Source organism: Dermochelys coriacea, chromosome 11, assembly GCF_009764565.3.
Source record: "Dermochelys coriacea isolate rDerCor1 chromosome 11, rDerCor1.pri.v4, whole genome shotgun sequence".
NCBI lineage: Eukaryota > Metazoa > Chordata > Testudines > Dermochelyidae > Dermochelys > Dermochelys coriacea.
This window is the reverse complement of record NC_050078.2, coordinates 71,742,248-71,758,465: the sequence shown is the minus strand read 5'-3', so window position 1 is coordinate 71,758,465 and position 16,218 is coordinate 71,742,248.

The following is a 16,218-nucleotide window of genomic DNA, read 5'->3' as shown; positions in this document are numbered from 1 at the left end:
CGAATAGTAAAAGGTTCTATGGCCATATAAATAAGAAGAAAACTAAGAAAGAAGAAGTGGGGCCGATAAACACTGAGGATGGAGTGGAGGTTAAAGATAATCTAGGCATGGCCCAATATCTAAACAAATACTTTGCCTCAGTCTTTAATAAGGCTAAAGAGGATCTTAGGGATAATGGTAGCATGACGAATGGGAATGAGGTTATGGCGGTAGATATTACCATATCTGAGGTAGAAGCGAAACTGAAACAGCTTAATGGGACAAAATCGGGGGGCCCAGATAATCTTCATCCAAGAATATTAAAGGAATTGGCACCTGAAATTGCAAGCCCATTAGCAAGAATTTTTAATGAATCTGTAAACTCCGGAGTTGTACCGAATGATTGGAGAATTGCTAATATAGTTCCTATTTTTAAGAAAGGAAAAAAAAGTGATCCTGGTAACTACAGGCCAGTTAGTTTGACATCTGTAGTATGCAAGGTCCTGGAAAAAAATTTGAAGGAGAAATTAGTTAAGGACATTGAAGTCAATGGTAATTGGGACAAAATACCACATGGTTTTACAAAAGGTAGATCGTGCCAAACCAACCTGATCTTCTTCTTTGAGAAAGTAACAGATTTTTTAGATAAAGGAAATGCAGTGGATCTAATTTACCTAGATTTCAGTAAGGCGTTTGATACCGTGCCCCATGGGGAATTATTAGTTAAATTGGAAAAGATGGGGATCAATATGAACATCAAAAGGTGGATAAGGAATTGGTTAAAGTTGAGACTACAACGGGTCCTACTGAAAGGCGAACTGTCAGGCTGGAGGGAGGTTACCAGTGGAGTTCCTCAGGGATCAGTTTTGGGATCAATCTTATTTAATCTTTTTATTACTGACCTTGGCACAAAAAGTGGGAGTGTGCTAATAAAGTTTGCAGATGATACAAAGCTGGGAGGTATTGCCAATTCAGAGAAGGATCGGGATATTATACAGGAGGATCTGGATGACCTTGTAAACTGGAGTAATAGTAATAGGATGAAATTTAATAGTGAGAAATGTAAGGTTATGCATTTAGGGATTAATAACAAGAATTTTAGTTATAAGCTGGGGATGCATCAATTGGAAGTAACGGAGGAGGAGAAGGACCTTGGAGTATTGGTTCCTCTTAGGATGACTATGAGCTGCCAATGTGATATGGCTGTGAAAAAAGCTAATGCGGTTTTGGGATGCATCAGGAGAGGCATTTCCAGTAGGGATAAGGAGGTTTTAGTACAATTATACACGGCACTGGTGAGACCTCACCTAGAATATTGTGTGCAGTTCTGGTCTCCCATGTTTAAAAAGAATGAATTCAAACTGGAGCAGGTACAGAGAAGGGCTACTAGGATGATCCGAGGAATGGAATACTTGTCTTATAAAAGGAGACTTAAGGAGCTTGGCTTGTTTAGCCTAACTAAAAGAAGGTTGAGGGGAGATATGATTGCTCTCTCTAAATACATCAGAGGGATAAATACAGGAGAGGGAGAGGAATTATTTAAGCTCAGCACCATTGTGGACACAAGAACAAATGGGTATAAACTGGCCACCAGGAAGTTTAGACTTGAAATTAGACGAAGGTTTCTAACCATCAGAGGAGTGAAGTTTTGGAATAGCCTTCCAAGGGAAGCAGTGGGGGCAAAAGATCTATCTGGCTTTAAGATTCTACTCGATAAGTTTATGGAGGAGATGGTATGATGGGATAATGTGATTTTGGTAATTAATTGATCTTTAAATATTCAGGGTAAATAGGCCTAATCCCCTGAGATGAGATATTAGATGGATGGGATCTGAGTTACCCAGAAAAGAATTTTCTGTAGTATCTGGCTGGTGAATCTTGCCCATGTGCTCAGGGTTTAGCTGATCGCCATATTTGGGGTCAGGAAGGAATTTTCCTCCAGGGCAGATTGGAAGAAGCCCTGGAGGTTTTTTGCCTTCCTCTGTAGCATGGGGCATGGGTCACTTGAGGGAGGATTCTCTGCTCCTTGAAGTCTTTAAACCACGATTTGAGGACTTCAGTAGCTCAGACATAGGTGAGGTTTTTTGTAGGAGTGGGTGGGTGAGATTCTGTGGCCTGCGTTGTGCAGGAGGTTGGACTAGATGATCAGAATGGTCCCTTCTGACCTTAGTATCTATGAATCTATGATGCATGTTCATGTTCATCATCTGAGTCAGGTTCCACCAGCAGAAGGTTGATTTTCTTTTTTGGTGGTTCAGGTTCTGTAATTTTTGCATCAGAATGTTGCTCTTTTAAGACTTCTGAAAGCATACACCGCACCTCGTCCCTCTCAGAATTTGGAAGGCACTTCAGATTCTTAAATCTTGGGTTGCATGCTGTAGCTATCTTTAGAAATTTCACATTGGTACCTTCTTTGAATTTTGTCAAATTTGCAGTGAAAGTGTTCTTAAAATGAACAACATGTGCTGGGTCACCATCAGAGACTGCTATAACATGAAATATATGGCAGAATGCAGGTAAAACAGAGCAGGAGACATACAATTCTCCTCCCAAGGATTTCAGTCACAAATTTAATAACGCATTTTTTTAAAATGAATGTTATCAGCATGGAAGTATGTCCTCTGGAACAATGGCCGAAGCATGAAGAGGCATATGAATCTTTAGCGCATCTGGCATGTAAATATATTGCAATACCAGCTACAACAGTGCCATGCAAATGCCTGTTCTCACTTTCAAGTGACATTGTAATTAAGAAGTGGGCAGCATTATCTCCTGTAAATGTAAACAAACTTGTTTCTCTTAGCGATTGGCTGAATAAGAAATAGGACTGAGTGGACTTGTAGGCTCTAAAGTTTTACATTGGTTTGTTTTTGAGTCCAGTTATGTAACAAAAAAACTGCATTGGAAGTTGCACTTTCATGGTCAAGAGATTGCACTACAGTACTTATATGAGGTGAATTGAAAAATACTATTTCTTTGTTTATCATTTTACAGTGAAAATATTTGTAATCAAAAATAATATAAAGTGAGCACTGTACACTTTGTATTCTATGTTGTAATTGAAATCAATATATTTGAAAATGTAGAAAACCTCCAAAAATATTTAATACATTTCAATTGGTATTCTATTGTTTAATAGAGTGATTAATCACAGTTAATTTTTTAAATTGTGATTAATTTTTTTGAGTTAATCGCATGAGTTAACTGCGATTATTCGACAGTCCTATAAAATATCTGTGGCATGGACTCTGCTGGCCCATGGAGGTTGAATTGGGCTTGCAGGGCTCAGGCTGCAGGGTAAAAATTACAATGACAGTTGGGTTTGGGCTAGAACCCAGGCTCTGAAACTCTGCAAGGATGGAAAGTCTCAGAGCCCAGGCTCCAGATCAACCCTGAATTGGTGCAATTTTTAGCCCTACAGCCCAAACGCTGCAAGTCCAAGTCAGTTCACCTGGGCTCTGAGACTTGGTGTCAGAAGTTTTTTTTTTGCAGTGTAACAATACATATGCTCTGGTTGTTTCTGGTGGCTTCTAAAAAACTGGAATACAATAAGTGCCACTAGAGGGCTCATAAACTATTTAAAGGGATATTCTATATAGTATGCTGAGTTCCTTTAAAAATCTAGACATAGGTGTCACAGTGAGAGTCTGGACGCTAAGCTCGTTTCAAAATCTGACCAGGGATCTAAATAAGATTTGAGATCTTTTGAAAATCTGGTCCCAGGTGCATAGAAATCTGACACTGCACCCTTTTGAAAATTTATCTCAGTGGAAACTAGCTGCAACCTAAACTATACAGAGACACTCTGGCCTTTCTGCGATACAATACAATGCATACAATAAAATGTATGTACTGGTAATTAGAGAGACAAGCTAGGTGAGGTAATATCTTTTATTGGACCAACTTCTGTTGATGAAAGAAACAAACTTGCGAGCTACGCAGAAGTCTTCTTCAGGTCTGGTACCGGTATTGGTGTTCATACACTGAGTGGTTCGCAGCATTTCAAAGTAAAATAGAACAGAGTAGCTGTTTTGAGTTATAAATTAGAAGAGAGATTAATTTGGATATCATACTTTTCTGATTGTAGCATTTTAAGATGTTACTGCCTTGCTGAAATACTTGTCTTGTGAACAATGGGCTGTTTTCAATTAAAGCACAGGTCTTTGGGTGTCTGTCAACATGGCAAAAAGAAAATCCACAAATCTAATTCCGAGGGTTCAATATGGAAAGGAACCAACAAAAAAAAAGGGCTATTTTAAAAAAATCGTTTTGGTATTTATTAACCTCAAAACATCCTCGTTTTTCAGTGCCAAATTTTGCAAGTAATTAACCTTTCCCCAAAAAGGGTGATGCCACTGCAATGGATTCCTGTCTTTCATGAAGCTGCGAAGAGAGGAACTGAGAACAGGTCCCTTTATAACAATGGAGGATTCATTTTTCTATACAAATCATTCAGAAATAGGCCTGGGACTGCAGTGAAAACATTTGGAGCATGGTTCTTGGTTAGGCATGACTCATCCCGGAGCTATGGTAGTACAGGGGGAGTAATTTATTTAATATACAACAGTGCTAAGAGGGAGACCTCTCACACCTGCTTTTATGCACACTGCTGTCTGGGAACTGGCCACATACTTTCAGGGGAAACAGTAGAGTGTTGCTGAGGGACTTCCGTGGAGCTGTACAGAGACAGCCCGATGCTGCACCAGTGTTTTTTGGAATGCTTATTTGGGTCTTCTAGATGTATAGTCTCCTGGCACCTTCACTAGAATAATTATAGATGGGATTTATTTAACATTCAGTTGTTTAAAATGAGCTGATTATGTGCTGTTCTCCCCTTTTCAGCCTGGGATTTAGGACTGTACAGGGACTTGAATAAGGAGCTTAAATAGCATTATAACTGTGTGGCCTAAAGGCTCCATTCAGCACTCCATTTTCACTCCTTACCCAGCCTTCCAATTCCCGCTGAAGTGAGTTCCTTATCCAAAGGCCTTTGAAGACCAAAGCAGGCTTGCCATTCACCTCAATTATTGTCTAGTATTTGTACTGAGGTAGTGCCTGCGATGACCAATCACTGTGCCAGGTGCTGTACAAATCCAAAGCAAAAAGTCAGTCCCTGCCCTGAGAGCTTAGAAATAAGTGGGATGCATATCTAGATCTGGCAGTGAGTGAGAAGAGTGCTGAATATGGCCCCAAAAGCTGGAGATTATATTTCTAAAGGTGACTGGAAAACAGGAATTAGAAAAAGCTCACTTTTTTTCACAATCTCCCCATCCCACTGCCTACTTTTTTGTTGAATTCAAAAAGTAAAAAGAGTTGAGTAGCTCTCTAGTTGGTTGAAAAATGGGAGGGTGAATTGCAAATATTTAATCAATCCCCGGACTCTCCATCCCTTGTCTTTTCATGGTCATGTTTCAACTTTCAGCTCTCATTTTTTATGAACTTTTTTAAGTGGCAAAAGTGTCACTAGCTCTACACAATGCTCATTGTGGGCCAGAATGTAAACCCCCCAATTCCACTGGTGAGCACTGACTCACGTGACTTCAGTGTGGCTACTCACATGAGTAAATGCTCACCTGCGTGTGTAAGGGTGCAACAATTTAATTGCATATAATTAAATTCACAGTTGTCTCACTGTAATATTTATCAAGGCCTGGTCTACTCTTAAAACTTACACGTGCATAGCTATGGTGATCAGGGGAGTGAAAAAAACATACCCATTAGTGTGCGGACAAAACTCCCAGGTTGAGTGCTTCTGTCGGTTTAGGTAATGTCATCTGGGGAGGTGATGTTCCTACACTGGCAGAAAAACTCCTTTTACACTAGGGGGCTACGCCAATATGAACTCTGTAGTTTAGACATAGCTTTAGACACTCTGTTGGGTGGTTGGGGAGAGGAATGCAATCTTAACTGTGCTAGTAACATTTTCTTTATTATGGTCTTGATTCAGGAAAGCATGGGACTTAAGCACATGCTGAAGTGCTTTCCTGAATTGGGGCCAAACCGATTTTATGTTATCTCTCTTCTCCTTTCTCTCTGCTGCTGCCAAGCCCCACAAGTCTTGAAAATGGGTACATGGAGGTCCTGCAAATCATCACACTCCAATCCTTCACCCAGCAGCTCACAGGGAGCAACTGGGACTGGAGTCCATGAAGCCCAGCTCAGGCACAAGCCCTGCCCCTATGCTCTGATTGGGAGAGCTCCAAGGCCCCTGATTGGGCCGCAGCCCCTATTTAAGCCACAGTAGGAAACAGAATGTTGTCTGTACAACTGGGCTTCACCCTGCCATGGATGGCTGGTCTGAAATTTACGTGGTCCTGCCTTCTGATCTTGACCTGGTAGTATCCTGACTTGGGCTAGCTCTTGGTAATTGCACCCTGGTTCCTGCCCTCTGATTTGTCTCTTGATTCTGATCTCCTGGCATTCCAGTGCAGCCTGGTTCCTGGTAATTGGTTCCTGAACACTGGACCATCAGCTCACCCCCAAAACTATCCCCTAGACCAGGCCACTCATGCCCTGGTCCTGACAGCTGCATATTTATTCATTGTAGCTTCTCGACTATTTATTGCAAGAAAAAAATCAATTTTAAAAAAATACAGTACATGTTGCTGAGGAATTAAGAGTAGACTGTGCAGAACGATCCTGTATTGGCAAGAGGGGAGACATATGACCTAGTCTTTTCTGTCTCTCGCTTCTACAGTCCTAATTATATTCTAAATGGATTCTTTCTGTTTAGCATCCCCCCCTCTCCCCAGTCCTTCATGAGCTCTTGTCTGTACTTTTAGATCTGTCAGTGTGGAATGTTACAAATAGTTGTTGAATGATATTATTGAATGTTAACGTGCTTGGCTGCATTGCACTAATGATGGGGCCTTGGGGATATGTAAATCAATGAATTGAGTGCAATTGATGTAGTAGCTGTTTGGAGGAGGCTATTGAGAAGCACCTGCGAGGGCAGACAAAGAGGGAGAAATTTGGAAGCAGTGACGGAAGGGGATATTGGAGAGCTGATGGAAGTCATGGGGTAAAGCTGTTCATTTGTAAAGGATTTGTATTCTACTCTCATAGGAATGTTGGGCCTGATTTGTCACTTTGAGAATCAGTCCCATTGTGTCCAGTGGTTTTGTCCTTAAAAAAATAAAAAAGTCACAGGCCTGATTCTTATTTACATGATGGCCCCTTTACATTACTCTGGAAGTGTAATGGAGCCTTAAAATGGGCAGAAATGTAATTTAAAGCTTCTCTACAGCTCATTGTATGAGAATCAGGCCCTAGAAGGCAGATGCTACAGGTTGCATAGGAAGAAGCATTTCCTGATTCCTCTTTTTGTCTGTCTTTCCTTCTGTCTGTCTGTTTGCAGTATTATTTTATATTCTTTTTTCTTTGCTATTCACACATTATCTGTAGAAGCCTGGGCACTATGGGGTGAATTTTTAATGTGCTGCACAGATGATGATCAGAGAAATTCTGTTTAATGGAATTTGTGCAAAGAACCTTCTATGCATTACTTTAAAATGTATGTGTAAAGGATATCTAGACTACTCATTCATCACACTCAGCCTGTGAACCTTTCTCTCCATTGCATCTGAGAATCTAGCATTTCTTTCTTTGGGACTACTCTCAGACTAATTCCGGTAGTAGGGTTGCCAGTTTTGGTTGGACGTATTCCTGGAGGTTTCATCACATGACATAATCTTTAATTAAAGATTAATCTTTAATTCCTGGAGACGCCAAGACAATCCTGGAGGGTTGGCAACACTCTCAGTTAGGGGGAATGCAATTGCAAAGGCTAGGCTGCACTGAGAGGGAGAGATCTCTTCCTGTGTGTGGCAGGGTCTACTACCACTTTAAGGGACAGTTTCCAGTTTATAAAAGCCTGGGTATAATCAAGGAGTCCTGCCTTACACTGGGGCAGGCTGTATAAACAGGAAATGAATGTTGGGATATTTAAGAGACTAGGAGCTATGCTGGTTGCTACAGGTTGCAGGCTCCAGGCCAGTAGCCTGACCTAGGCCCTACAGACTTTGTTTTCTGACTAAGTTTAGGTTTCAGAGTAGCAGCCGTGTTAGTCTGTATTCGCAAAAAGAAAAGGAGTAGTTGTGGCACCTTAGAGACTAACAAATTTATTAGAGCATAAGCTTTCGTGAGCTACAGCTCACTTCATCGGATGCATTCCGATGAAGTGAGCTGTAGCTCACGAAAGCTTATGCTCTAATAAATTTGTTAGTCTCTGAAGTGAGCTGTAGCTCACGAAAGCTTATGCTCTAATAAATTTGTTAGTCTCTAAGGTGCCACAAGTACTCCTTTTCTTTTTGACTAAGTTTAGTTGCTCTGAAGTAGGAAGGGCCTTATAAACTGGGTTAAGCATTTTCTCCCCTCAGCCTGATGCCTAAGGGAAAAGGAGAAAGCCTCCTAGAACATTAAGGAAGCTAGGAACTTGGTTTGGAGGCCTTTTTAAAGGGACATGTTTGTTTAGTGTCGTATTGGCCTCCTCCTCTGAGCTCCTGTGCAAAAAGGAATTGGAATTCTAACTACCAAATTACATATTAATGGACAGATGGTCTCTTCCAGCACATTAAAATGATTCATCTGTGGAAGTGTCATGTCCCCATCATATGTCACAGCCAGATCTGGTGGGGCACTGCACTTCCTGGCAGAGAGGGACCATGCCCCCACCCCCCCACAGGTTTTGTATCATTCTGTAGCAGGAAGTGGCCTTTTAGCCTCCCACTGGTGATAAACTAAGCAAGGCCCGAGAAGAGCCAATCTTCTGCTAAGTTGGGCAGTTATGTGCGAGAGGTGCCGCTCCCACACACCCCATCTTTTACGAACTGCTTGGCATTGCTGATGCACTGGCTGCTAATTTAGTATATGTTAAATTTCAGGCAGTGGCATGGTCACTTGAGAAGAGATGGAGGCTTCAGCAGCTGCAGTGACTAACAGACGGTTATGATACAGTAGAGATGTGTTTCAGGAAATTCAGTGTCCATATGTTTACTAACTAACTCAACACTCATCCTCCAGATGCTGTTCCCTGAACTCCTTTTCAAGCATGTATGCAACGGGAAGGTGAGTCATACAGCCTAGGCAGGCCACTGCATCATCCTCTCTTACTGTGAAGAGGTGGCAAATGGCTTTCTCTTTGAGGCTTACCTTCACCACTAACATCAGATGCTCCTCAACGACTCCCCCGCTCCCCCCAGTTTGGAATGTATGCCTAGCTATACATTAGGAACAGAGCATAGAATGTACAGTTTCCTTTGAGAGAATGAAACATGACCTGAAACTGATTGATCTTAGATTTGGTGCCTAACAAAAAGCTGCTCTATAGCCACATCAAGCTAGGATAAGAACATACATATCTGTGCCCACTCAGCCCCAGGATGGAAGAATCCAATGCACCGCTACAGACTAGGGACCGAATGGCTCGGCAGCAGTTCTGCGGAAAAGGACCTAGGGGTGACAGTGGACGAGAAGCTGGATATGAGTCAGCAGTGTGCCCTTGTTGCCAAGAAGGCCAATGGCATTTTGGGATGTATAAGTAGGGGCATAGCGAGCAGATCGAGGGACGTGATCGTTCCCCTCTATTCGACACTGGTGAGGCCTCATCTGGAGTACTGTGTCCAGTTTTGGGCCCCACACTACAGGAAGGATGTGGATAAATTGGAAAGAGTACAGCGAAGGGCAACGAAAATGATTAGGGGTCTAGAGCACATGACTTATGAGGAGAGGCTGAGGGAGCTGGGATTGTTTAGTCTGCAGAAGAGAAGAATGAGGGGGGATTTGATAGCTGCTTTCAACTACCTGAAAGGGGGTTTCAAAGAGGATGGCTCTAGACTGTTCTCAATGGTAGCAGATGACAGAACGAGGAGTAATGGTCTCAAGTTGCAATGGGGGAGGTTTAGATTGGATATTAGGAAAAACTTTTTCACTAAGAGGGTGGTGAAACACTGGAATGCGTTACCTAGGGAGGTGGTAGAATCTCCTTCCTTAGAGGTTTTTAAGGTCAGGCTTGACAAAGCCCTGGCTGGGATGATTTAACTGGGACTTGGTCCTGCTTTGAGCAGGGGGTTGGACTAGATGACCTTCTGGGGTCCCTTCCAACCCTGATATTCTATGATTCTATGATTCTATGATCAGTCTTGGAAGGTTAGAAACAGAGTTCCTCTCCAGACTGGATAAGGTTTCCATTGACTGCACACAGCTGCCACCAATTCTCCCACCCAAAGCACACTGAAGAAGGCTTCCATTAACTGGCAGAGAAACAGCAGTTGCTCAAAGCTGAAGATGCATGTTCTCCTCAGTGGTCAGAGCAGGGACCGAAGCAACAGCTTGATTGTTATTAGGCTTTTACTGCCACCCGTGCATCTCTGAACCGCCGTCTCAACATGCATTGTGTTACAAAGCTCTAGCAATGGTCACCATGGCCTCTCACCTTCCTCTGTAACAATATAAGAATCTGCTCTCCAAGCAGGTGAGATGTGCTAATACACAAAGTGGAACCTTTGCTGCATAGACATCACCATCTTCTGGATTTGGCCCTCCAAGACTGGCTTGAGGCCACCGTGCCCACGTTTTCCTCGGGAGGCTATGACCCTGGTGGGGAGTTCTTGGGTAGCCAGCTAAGGCAGCTTTGTGGTTGCTTTGCACTTCCAGCCAAGCCTAGAGCAGAGTGGAGGCCACTATCTGGCTTTTTGTGTTTTATCTAATTTTCTTCCAGAGGTAAAATATGGGCAATGATGACATACAGATGAGCCTGTGGAAGAAGGAAAATAATCTGTTTAAACACTGATCCATGATAACATCGTAATGTTTTCTACAGGCTGGAATTCATCTAGAAAAGCAACTCTTCTGATGAGCCCTCCCTCCCCATTGCCAAATATCCATTTGTAAAGTTTCATAGCTGGCTCAGTTCTGCAGATTCTATCACACTTATAATAAGGCCGATTAGCTCTGATTTGTTTAAGTTATAGTCTGGCTGCTTTCAGCTCATGCAGACACAACACTATTGCTCTGCACAAGAGAATGTGCTGTGGTCACACCAGCCTGCTCAGCAGAGGGGGAGCCATGTTTTATTGCTATTGATGTGTAGCAGATGGGATGGAATTACCAAGCCCAAGTTTGAAAAAGCAAGCAGAGCCAAGGTAAAAAGGCTGTGCTCATGTGAACATGCCAATGCAATGGAGCTTGGGACTGGAGCTCCAGCCCTGTCCTGATCTGGAGCCATGCGGATTTGCTCCATCCCCCATCTCATGTCTGCATTCCCAATATTGGTGAGTGACACCTCCACATTTTCATCAAATTCTCCTGTGGATTACTCTCTTGCAACTCATATCTAGATTCCACATGGATGTGCAGAGACCTACTGCTTTGCTCTTTGGAGCAGCAGAAAAGCATCAGTACTTTGTCCTAATAGCACCTGTTTAAACCACTTCAGGATTTGGGCTTTTCAAATCAGCAAGCAGTTCAGAGCCCAAATCTATACTCTTCAGTTCCTCACTGTAACCTTCTGCAGTAAAGAGTTGTCTTTCTGTAGCATGAAAGATATAATTATACTATCACAGAATTGCCTCCAGAAAACTGCAAACCATGCCTCCCTCACTGACCCCAGAAACTGTGTTGTTTTCTCTATTTTATTCCTCTAAAACTTTCAATACTATTGTTTTTCAGTCTGAGGTCTTCTCTCTATTCTAAAGAGAGGCCAAGGCAAATAAGCCAAAGTATATACACCGTCCATTGGTCCGATTCTCCTCATTCTGGATGTATAATAGGTGAGTATGGTGGGGTGGAAGTAGGCCTAGATTTCATTGAAAGCCCATGGAATTCTTTTTCTTTTCATTTTTAATTTTTTTAAAGAGGTGGTTATTAGAAAAAAGTAGGAAATTAAACCTCAAAAAACTACATTAAAGTAATATTAAAGGTCTCACAAAAGCCCACCAAGCCAGGAAATTTCAAGTTAAGTTTGAAACTCTAGTCTCTACTCCACTTTAGTGAGGTTAATTGTTGCTGGGTTCAAACAACGGGTGATCTTACATGCAATATGGACTGCAATACCTAGCCGTAAATGTCAAATCGATCCCTGGAACAAGCTGCTGTTTACAATGAGCTCATACCAGAGTTGAATTTGATCCAATATGTTGAGTTAGGATGGAGTTTCAACCTTAATTCTGAATTTCCTGACTCTTGTGGATTTAAGTCAGACCTTTGATGCTAGCTGAATGTCATTTTTTCTTGTGGTTGAATATAATAATTTAGCTCTGTGGAATAATTTGGGATACAGTTTTTATGAAAGATACTTGGCACAATAAGGTAAAATATGTCAGTGGGCTCAGAACAGCAGCAGGATCAGGCCTGAAAAACAAATCCTAAGATAAATTTTAAGAACTTGGCACAAATTTATAGAAATTTCCTTAACTTCAAAGAGCCCTCTTCTGCCCAAGCTCCATTGCACTGGAGAAATTCCCTCACTTGTTGCTTAATTACTTCATATTAGTACTTCAGCAGAACCAGGGAGATGGGCTTTCGGGTACTGGATTAGCCATTGTCATGCATGAAACTGCACTGCTGCTGTTCAAGATCCCTTTTTTACTGGTCTCTGTGTTTCAGTCATGTAGTTCAGTGTTTTCTATGGTAATTGCACACAAGTGCACTATCCAAGTGGTTGTTGCTGCATGTATTGTAGTGACAAATTGTTAATAACACTATTAATTACAAAATTAAATAATAAGAATAAGAATAATAAAAAAAATTAAATGATCATGATGACTATTAAATATTGCAGTACCACCCATGCAGCTAGATGCTGTACATACATAGAGTAAATGATACTCTCTGTCCCAAAAAGCTTCCATGTCACTGAGCCATAATTTCCACTGGCTAGGTTAATTTGGGATACAGTAACGCATAGAAACATGGGTTATGCCTGGAATCCCTGCCCTGCCAGGGCAAGTTGGATGAACTGCTCAGTGGCTCAGTTTACCAAGCTGTAAAATGGGCATATCAGCATTCCATTCACCTTTGGAGAGCACTCTGAGACCATTAGGTAAAAGGGCAAGAGGCCATTTTTGAAGAGAAAATAAAAATGACTTGTTTTCTTATTTGCTACTGTTTTTATGAGACTGTTAAAACTGTCCCACATAATAGTACAGCACTCCTTATTATTATTATTTATTTGTATTCGTGCAGGCAATGAAAAACAGTCTTGGTTTAGGAAAAAACATTTCTGCAAGAAGCTGAGTTTCAGAATGTTTTCCTTTTTTAAGAGGAATCAAACCTAACAGTTTTCAGCTCTTTTTACTGAAAAAAAGAAAAGAAAATGCCCATGAAAAATTAAAACAAAAATCAATTTTTAAAAAATTTGATTTTGAAATCTCTGTGACAATATTTACCATTTTCTGACCAACTGTAATGTGTTACATTGTATTAAAATCTCAAACGATAAACCCAAATATCACACTGTTTGAAGTGGGGAGAGAGACACTGGACCAAATTCAACCATGGGGTAGACCAGTGCAACCTGCATTGAAATCTCATCAGTTTACACCAGGACTAACTCTCACCCATTTTCTGGCCCATTTCAATTTATCCTAAGAATACACCTTCAAAACTGGCATGAACAATCCTATATTGGACAGATTTTGTCATGAAGGTCTATTCTGATCATACTTATGTTACTAATACCAGGGCCGCTATCATTCTTGGACTTCTCATGATACAAGGCCCAGTTCAGCTCCCATTGAAAGGGACTTGGCACTCAGGGGTTAATAGAAAGTTTGCAGAACCTTTTACTATCAAAGCTCATCATCTTTCTAAGGGGCACTAACATAATTGACTGACACCAACTAGAACTTCAGTTTGCAAACACTTATGCACATGAATGACTTTATATATGTGAGGTCAGTGAGAATACTTACATGCATAAAGTTACTCACATGCTGACGTGTTTGAAGAATCAGGACATACAAGATATCCTTAGATATAGAGATCCTACTTCCAGTTAAACAAAACACCAAGCACTGGACCTGCATCTGTTCAAATTACCTTATATTTGTAACCAGCTGTGGCTGGCTGTTGACTGGAATCATGAATCTCTGTTCCCTCTGGCCCCGTCTCTTGTTATAGGAAGTGTTCATTTCCTTCCTAACTCAAGCATACCTAATGCGCCTAGTTGGTATGAGAAAGCTTCATAGGGTGCAATTGGAATTTAGCTGAGTGAAATCTGACCAAGATTGATTTTTCACAAATTGGATCACTACATTCTGGCAAGGAAATGATCAATTTTCAGCAAGGAAGGAGCAAATGAAAAGGTAGTGACATAAGGCCTGCACTAAGCCATGTAAGTGAACGGGCCAGTAGATGTGGCAGCATTCTCCTCATTCAGAGTGATGAGAACACCTTCTGTTGTAGTAGATTCTAAAATTAGTAGTAGGCTAAAATTATTTGAAATGGATGCAATTAATTTTCAGTGGATAGTTTTTGAAAGCCAGTTTGGTTCATAATGATCCCATTGTTGGATTTGTTATTATGTATATTTAAGAAATTGAATTCCCATTCCTTGCTGCTTTCTGTCTTGGCACCAAACCTTTGTGTAAGTATCAGATCTTTGGCAGCTACTCACTGACAGTGCTCTCCTCAGATTCTTATCTTCAATATTTCAGAACTTGATGGTGCTAACCACGTCTTCTTAACCTTAATCTTATATATAAGATAGCCATCTTAAGTTAGAACGACTTCTTTAGAGATGTTCTCATACCTTAACTATACTTAAAGTATTCAGCTTATTTACAGCCCAGGTGTGAAGTGTACAAGACAAGCATTTTTTCAATCAGGTTAAAACCACCTCAGTTGAAAGCAGCCATAATATAGGACCAGAGCTTCAGCTGTTCTAAACTGGCGTAGTTTTTTTGACTTCAATGTTGTTACACCAGTTTACATCAGCTGAGGATCTGGGCCAAGCCATTCTCTGCTATTTGATCATTCTGAGGCCTGGTCTATATGGCAGTGCAGTGGCTTAATTAAAGTTCTGATTTTTATACTGGTTTTGTTAAATTAGTGCAACTGTGTGTTTGGACGCTCTTAAATCACTTTAAGCCTGGCTTATAGCAGTTTAGCTTGTGCTGGTAAAATTTACGGGCATAAGTTGTACCAAATATTCATTGATTCATAGATGTTAATGCCATTCTGATCAGTTAGTCTGACCTCCTGCATAACCCAGGTCACATATAAAACAAAGCATGTCTTTTTGAAAGACAGCCAGCCTCAATTTAAAGGATTCATATGATGGAGAATCCAACTCATCTCTAGGTAAATTTTTCCAATGGTTAATTACCCTCATTGCTAAAAATGTGCACTTATTTCTTGTCTGAATTTGTGTAGCTTTAGCTTTCAGCAACTGGATCTTGTTATGCTTTTATCTGCTAGATTAAAGAGCCATGTTCTATTAGACATCTCTTCCTTAAGTAGGTACTTATAGACCATGATCTAGTCTTCAGTCAAGGATATAACCAGTTTTAAATCAATATCTGAGTGTCCACACAGGGGTTTACTGTACCAGTTTAAAACTCACTTTTTAAACCAGATTAAACTACTATGTGCAACTACTTCGTAAAGATAAGCCCTAAATGTGGGAAGGTTGGCAGAATATATTAACTGTTCATGATACTCTAAAGAGGACTTCATTGCAAAACCAATCTGGCAAACCTTGGAACTACTTATTAGGATACTGAACAAACCCTGCTTTCTGAAGGAGGCCATTAGCATGTCAACAGTACATTTAAATCTGGCATTCACATGGGTAACGCCGATTTCAGTGACCCATCTTGCTTCAATGCTTCATGAAGACTGAGTACAGCATAATTTTAATGTATCTGAAGGAAGTTATGAATAACATAGGAGCAGTTTTTGCAATCTGATGCCTTTTCATGTATTAAAATTAAGATAGGCATGTCATTTATTAGACTTATAAAACTAAGAGACACAGCTCTTAATTATTTGTTTTGCTTTAAACATTCCCATGTCCTTCCCATTAATTTATATTCCTGATGCCTTTGGCTACTTCAAAAAAGTCATATATTAAAGTTAAAATGAAGCAAATCTCCATCAATGGCAGAAATGTGGTTTTGTGCTTCTAAATCTCTTTTTCAACACTTAATTCTTGAGTGCAGTTTTTAAAAAAGTAGCTATGGGTCTAGGCTATAAAATTAGGATCCAAATCCAGCTTTGAGACCCACAAAGTTCAAGAGT